The following is a 7821-nucleotide window of genomic DNA, read 5'->3' as shown; positions in this document are numbered from 1 at the left end:
ATAGTTTGCTAAGAATGATGGTTTCCAGCTGCATCCATGTCCCTACAAAGGACACAAACTCATCCTTTTTTATGGCTGCATAGTATTCCATGGTGTATATGTGCCACATTTTCTTAATCCAGTCTGTCACTGATGGACATTTGGGTTGATTCCAAGTCTTTGCTATTGTGAATAGTGCCGCAATAAACATACGTGTGCATGTGTCTTTATAGCAGCATGATTTATAATCCTTTGGGTATATACCCAGTAATGGGATGGCTGGGTCATATGGTACATCTAGTTCTAGATCCTTGAGGAATCGCCATACTGTTTTCCATAATGGTTGAACTAGTTTACAATCCCACCAACGGTGTAAAAGTGTTCCTATTTCTCCACATCCTCTCCAGCTCCTGTTTCCTGACTTTTTAATGATCGCCATTCTAACTGGTGTGAGATGGTATCTCATTGTGGTTTTGATTTGCATTTCTCTGATGGCCAGTGATGATGAGCATTTTTTCATGTGTCTGTTGGCTGTATGAATGTCTTCTTTTGAGAAATGTCTGTTCATATCCTTTGCACACTTTTTGATGGGGTTGTTTGTTTTTTTCTTGTAAATTTGTTTGAGTTCTTTGTAGGTTCTGGATATTAGCCCTTTGTCAGATGAGTAGATTGCAAAAATTTTCTCCCATTCTGTAGGTTGTCTGTTCACTCTGATGGTAGTTTCTTTTGCTGTGCAGAAGCTCTTTAGTTTAATGAGATCCCATTTGTCAATTTTGGCTTTTGCTGCCGTTGCTTTTGGTGTTTTAGACATGAAGTCTATCAAACTAGAACTCAGGACTAAGAAACTCAATCAAAACCGCTCAACTACATGGAAACTGAACAAACTGCTCCTGAATAACTACTGGGTACATAACGAAATGAAGGCAGAAATAAAGATGTTCTTTGAAACCAATGAGAACAAAGATACAACATACCAGAATCTCTGGGACACATTTAAAGCTATAAATTAGTGCTATACAATTTATAGCACTAAATGCACACAAGAGAAAGCAGGAAAGATCTAAAATTGACACTCTAACATCACAATTAAAAGAACTAGAGAAGCAAGAGCAAACGCATTCAAAAGCTAGCAGAAGGCAAGAAATAACTAAGATCAGAGCAGAACTGAAGGAGATAGAGACACAAAAAACCCTCCAAAAAATCAGTGAATCCAGGAGTTGGTTTTTTGAAAAGATCAACAAAATTGACAGACCGCTAGCAAGACTAATAAAGAAGAAAAGAGAGAAGAATCAAATAGACGCAATAAAAAATGATAAAGGGGATATCACCACCGACCCCACAGAAATACAAACTACCATCAGAGAATACTATAGTATTCTAGTCAAATAAACTAGAAAATCTAGAAGAAATGGATAATTTCCTGGACACTTACACTCTTCCAAGACTAAACCAGGAAGAAGTTGAATCCCTGAATAGACCAATAGCAGGCTCTGAAATTGAGGCAATAATTAATAGCCTACCAACGAAAAAAAGTCCAGGACCAGATGGATTCACAGCTGAATTCTACCAGAGGTACAAGGAGGAGCTGGTACCATTCCTTCTGAAACTATTCCAATCAATAGAAAAAGAGGAAATCCTCCCTAACTCATTTTATGAGGCCAACATCATCCTGATACCAAAGTCTGGCAGAGACACAACAAAAAAAGAGGATTTTGTAAATCTTATTTTACTTCAATTTCAAAGCTCTTGGAGTTATGAAAGTTTAAATGTCTAAGACAATAAAAGAAAATACAGGGTGACCAGGAGAAATGACAGGGTGACCTAAAGAAACTTTGAGTAAACTAAAAATATTACTCTATACCAAAAGCTTTCTAATTTGGATCTCAAAGCAAGCATGAAGGTTTGTTGAGTTGACTTTGTTGTGTGCTAAAGTTTCTGATATTCTAGTCTCACTGTATCCAATAGCCTTCCTCTTTCCCTTAAGAAAAATAAGAGTTGCCATGAACTGAGTGCCTATGATATGCATAATACTCTCCTGGTTATTACTGCTTATTCTACAATTTTGCAAAGAAGGTATTGTTATCCCTATTGTGAAAGTTGGGAAACTGAACCTTGGGAAAATTAAATGAGTTTTCCAAGGTCACATGACTAAAAGTAGAACCCTGCCTTACCTGGCTCTAAAGTTTGCCATCTGTCTACTACAGCACATTGCACCTCTTTAGGTGAGTATATTGAAACTATAATAGCTGCCCAATCATTAGATTATCCAATTAGTTTATAAGTTTGGCTTCATCTGAATCCATATAATTAATTTTTCTGAGTTCTTTCCAAAGATGTTGTCAAGTATTATGAGTGTGTTTATTTGTATGTTTGGGGAAGTTCTGCTGTAAAGGATAGAAAACAAATTACTAAGATATAGCTATCACTTTTATAGCTAACATTTATTGGCAATTAATCAAAACTGGGATCTAAGTGCTTCATCTGGAATATCACTTTTAGTCCTTTTAACCCAATCTCATGCATGCCATTTTTACTTTAATTTTATTGACAAGTAAACTGGGGCACAGAGGACAAACAATTCATCTCAGATTACCCAGCTGCAACCAAGATTTGGATCCAGTTACTGTGTCACCAGCATCCAAGCTCAAAGCTACTACACCATGTTACCTGCTGGTAGTACTAACATGAGACTTGAGCACTGGTCAGTACTTGTGTGTGTGTATTGGGCATACAGATTTCTTTAGCAGCATCCTTATCATAACCTGTCATACTCTTTTTGTTGCCTCCTTTGTAATATTCCTGCTATTACATTCCTCTCTTCTAGTTGACTTTCTGTTCCAGTCTCTTCTATCTTCTGCCAATTTTACTACTGGGATACTTAGGTAACATTAGAAAGTGTAGAGTTTTTTTTTTTTTGTCAAAAAAAGAAAAAAAGAAACTCTTTATTGACCAGAGTAATGAACTTTCAGAGCACCTGGCATAAAAAATGATTTTGTGAATTAAATAAGTAAACAAGTCCAAATAAAATTACTTCTTTATTTTGCCACTATAGTTTGAAATGGTAAAGGGCAACTATGTTGTACTCAAGCTCCAATATTTTACATTCTGTTAAGAGAGTCTAGTTCCAAAAGAAAATCTATGTAATTTTTTGCTTTTGGGAAAACTGCAATTCTCAGGACTATAATATTTAAGGGTATTAATGAGAAATATCCAAGGGAAACACTAATCATTTGAGGGGAAAATACATTTTCTATGTCAGGCAAAAAATATTCCAGTGTTGTAAGTGAGCCAAATTATGAGAATTATTCAGAGACCTTTTTTTTTTTATAGCACTTACCAGAGCAGTTAGGATAATCTATGCCCTATTGCATCATAAGGTACGTTCAGGATTTGGCATTTAAGTATGATACATGCTGAATTGAAAATATGCACTTGTTAAAAAAAGAGAGTAAGAGGATTCAATGCGTGGTTTTTCACCTGTCAGGGGTTATCGGAAGCTGTAATTCAGGAAAAAATGAAAGGAAAAGATACAGGTTGCCCAATAGATTAACACTACTTATTGAACTTTCAACCACCTTCAGTGGGGTTTTCATTTGACAGGCAAAGAAGTGATATACTTTGACGACGACAATCATGGGATCAACCATAAAGGTATTTGAACAGTTCCAGAATGTGTACAGGTCACTAAGATATGCAAAAAAAAAAAAAAAAAATTCCCAAAGGGCTAACCTTAATTAATAGTTTCTATTTTTTCAATACTGCCAGCCCAGAAATAATAGAACAAAATAATGAATTGGATGCTACATGCTGAATGACATCATTTTTAAGTTTGTATGAGAATTTACATTTATCTTAACAAACCATTTTGGGGACATGTTCTGAGGTTCTTTAAACTATAAGTCTCTATGTTTCTGTAAACTATTAGGAGCTTTCATGAGGGAGGAAATTATATACAATAGGCAATATGAATGATATTTTTATCTGATGTCAACATTCAAAGAAATCGGTTGATCCTAATAGAGTGAATCATATGAAATAATCAATATTTGACTGTTTTTGGTCTACAAAATGTTGATTTCATGTGGTTCAATCTAATATTTTAAGGTGTGAGTAAGCCACAAAACAAAAATGTTATTTTTGGACTTCTAACAGTAACTGGGATTGCATTGGAATTTGTTCAAGCTTAAAGAAGCTAGGATGATTTGAACATTTTTACTTCAAGATTGTATTTCAAAGTGATGGACTGAAAAATAAATAGAATTTAAAGTGTACTCTGACATTCTTACTATAACAAATTTGTTTAACACAGCAAACACTTTCAAAATTATCAGAAACACAAACAAATCATAAATAGATAATGTAAAACATCTAATGATTGTATTTTCGGTGTCAATCTAAATACTACTATGCTAAAGAGGAGCACAGGTGGCTTTTCCTTTTTAGAAACTCTACAGTCATACAAAGGATCCTTGCCTGTGTAATAACAGGGAAATGAACACAGGAAGGAAAAAGTCACTGACATTAGGTAATGTTTAAAATTCTGATCCCTTGATTTGGACATATGGGATTCACTTTATCATTTAACCCATATAGAGACATTTCCAAGAGTGAAAATAAAATGACTCATTAAAATGAAAACTACAAAAACAAAGGTCAGCTAGTTCCCAGAAATTATAATTAGTAAATAAACAAATTATTCTCTCCCCATTTTTATTTTGAAATATTTTAAAACTACAGAAATGTTGTAAAACAATACAATGATTATTCACATACCCCTCACCTAGATTCACCAAAGTACTAACCAATTGTTAGCATTTTGTTATCTCTCTGTATCTTCCTCTCTCTCTCTCTCTCTCTCTCTCTCTCTCTCTCTCAGTTGTTCTATTCTGACATTCATAAACAAGCAAAGATATATTTTAAGGATTTTTCAATACTCTTCAAGTCAGGTGTGAATCTCTCCCTGTCCACCAGGTTAACCAACATGTCAAAGATTCATAGAAAGATTCTGTCATTGGAAAGTACCCAGTTATCTCAGGAACTTACTCCTAATCTGGTCCATTCTGTACCACAGAGTTCTGAAGTTCATTCTTTCAAGAAAGAGGAAGCAGCCATGGTAATTTTATCATTCACCCACAGGGCATGTAGGTGACAGTGATATATTCACTTGGTACCCTCAGTAACAAAACAAACTCCAACAAATCAATTTAAAGGGGGAAGGGATTACATTATCTTCCTCCTATCAAGGCAGGGTCTAAGTTTCAAAGCAAAACCCCTTAGGGAATTTGTGTGTTCTTCTCACCTTATCTTGTGCCTCTTCTGGAATAACCTGCTAATTGATTTCCTTGCCTCCCGTTTACCCCTGCACACTCTAACTTATCTTGCACACAGCTGCCAGCGCAACCTTTAGTAGGAAATCCTACTTCGATCCTGTCATTCTCCTGACCAGAAATGTTCACCAATATCCTATGTCAAACAGGATACACTTCCGACTTCTTAGTCTAGGACTGATATTCAGCTGGTATGACTTAGTATGGTTATACCAGTTGTTACAGTATTGAAATACTTCCATACCACTTGATAAAGGAAATACTTAACTTACTGACTCTATAAATACCTACGGATCTAACCCAGCATCAGCTACGACAAAGAGTAATGGGGCTTGGGAATGGTGCTGACGTGAAGGTGGCTGGTCAATGGTGATTGCTTAATAGACAAAGGTAATGGAGGTGATGCCAGTGGTGGTGGCCTGAGCAGATCCTGACAGCTCCAAGTCAAGACACCATCTTTGTTTTAGGTCTTGCCTTCAGACCATATATCCAGTCTCTTAAAAATAAGTAAATAAAGCTGGGTGTGATGGCTCATGCCTGTAATCCTAGCACTTTGGGAGGCTGAGGTGGGAGGATCAGTTGAGGCCAGGAGTTCGAGACTAGCTTGGCCAACATGGTGAAACCTCATCTCTAGTAAAAATACAAAAATTAGCTGGGCATGATGGTGTGCACCTGTAGCCCCAGCTATTTGGGAGACTGATGCTGGAGAATCACTTGAAACCAGGAGGCAGAGGTTGCAGTAAGCCGAGATTGTGCCACTGCACTCTAGCCTGGGCAACAGAGTGAAACTCTGTACCAAGAAAAAAATAAAGTAAATAAATGAGAAATATGCCCATTTCTCACCAATAACACTGGTATACTCTAGTCCAGGCCACCATCAACTCAGCCTTCACATCAGGAGGTCCTCTTCCTCCACTGGCCAGCCAGGGTAATCGTAATGCTTAAATCAATACACACCAGGGCACTGTTGAAAGCAGCAGCTCGTTGAGCATAGTAGATGAATATCAACACTCCCAATCATGGTCTACAATACCATATGGGCCCTGCCTCCTCTCTGCATTCATCATCTTCTACTCTTCCCTTACTCTAGTCACACTGGCTTCATTTCCATTCCTCAGTTATGCCAAACTTGCAGCCCCTTGGGACCTTTAACATTTGGTTTCCCCTCTACTTGGAATAAACATCGTAAAGTTTGCTTCATGGTTGCCTCCTTCTCATAAGTCAGGTCTCCATTCAAAGTCAGTTCTTCATAGAGGCCTTTCCTGAACAGCCTAGACAGCTCTTATCTCCCCAGTCTCTGTCTATCTCATTACCTTATTTTCTTTGTTATATCAGAGGCTTATTTTCTATCGTCCTCCACTGGATTCTAAATTTCTAGGAGACAGGGTTATCTGTTTTGTTCATTGCTTTATCCAAACACAAAGAACAGTGCCCGGCCTAACATGTTTGTTGACTGACTGTCTGATTGACAAAAACACTGAGCACGGTGCCTGGCACTTCGTAATTAGGTAGCTGTTAGCTATTTTATTGTCACAGTATTCTATGTAGTTATATATCTGTTAGCCTCTCCTAATCTTTTGGCTTCACCTCTCTTACATTTATATCCCAGCCCCAGCACAGCGCTTGGCACTAAACTGATTTTGTGGAATCTAAATTTTTATTATAATAAATTATAATCAATCTGTTATAGACCTTGGACAGAGACTTCTTGGAGTAGCTTTATTCTTTTCTTTTTCTTGGTTTTGACTTTGGGAGTAGAAAGAATCAGATTCCTTATAAAATTTGTTATAAATTTCTCAAGTTACGCATGTTGTCTATAAAGCAAATGTTGTGAACTGGCAGCCCAGAGGTTCAATGTATTGCTGGATGTTATTTGTTTTGCTGAGTGGTGGATCAAAGTTTTTTGAGGATACATTTAAAAATCAAAAGAGTTCCAGCTTTTCATAGAGAAAAAGAAATCATATTTCAGGTTTTTATTTTAAAGGAAAATCTGGACACAACAAATTCAATTTCGTGCAACAATTGGCTAGAGCTGAGTAACAGTTGCTCACTTCAACCTGGGCATGAGCCCCTGGGGCTGCCCTAGTTACCACCTATCCTTTCTCATTCATTTATCATCTGGCTTGATCCCAGGAATACCTTGAGTTTGTGATTACTATTGTAAAGAAAGTTTCCATAAGGGGTATTGTTTTTTGTTTTTTTTTTTTCTTTTTTACACCTTGCTATGTGGAATTAGAATTTTCCCAGCTTTTCCGATCCAGTGTCCTGGTTTCATTTGATAGGATAGGAGTTAAGAAAATGTGGAAAAGGGCACTAACTTAGGTATGAGGGGGAAGAGAGCAGTTAGGAAAGGAGCAAATTCAGGTTTTATGGGACGAGAAGCTGATATAACTTTTGGGATCCTCTTTTTTTTTTTAAAAAAAAAAAAAGGCCAATGTGATGGCTCACACCTGTAATCCCAGCACTTTGGGAGGCCGAGGCAGGTGGATCATGAGGTCAGGAGTTCGAGACCAAC

Source organism: Theropithecus gelada, chromosome 14, assembly GCF_003255815.1.
Source record: "Theropithecus gelada isolate Dixy chromosome 14, Tgel_1.0, whole genome shotgun sequence".
In the NCBI taxonomy this organism is placed as follows: domain Eukaryota; kingdom Metazoa; phylum Chordata; class Mammalia; order Primates; family Cercopithecidae; genus Theropithecus; species Theropithecus gelada.
This window is presented reverse-complemented; position numbering follows the sequence as displayed.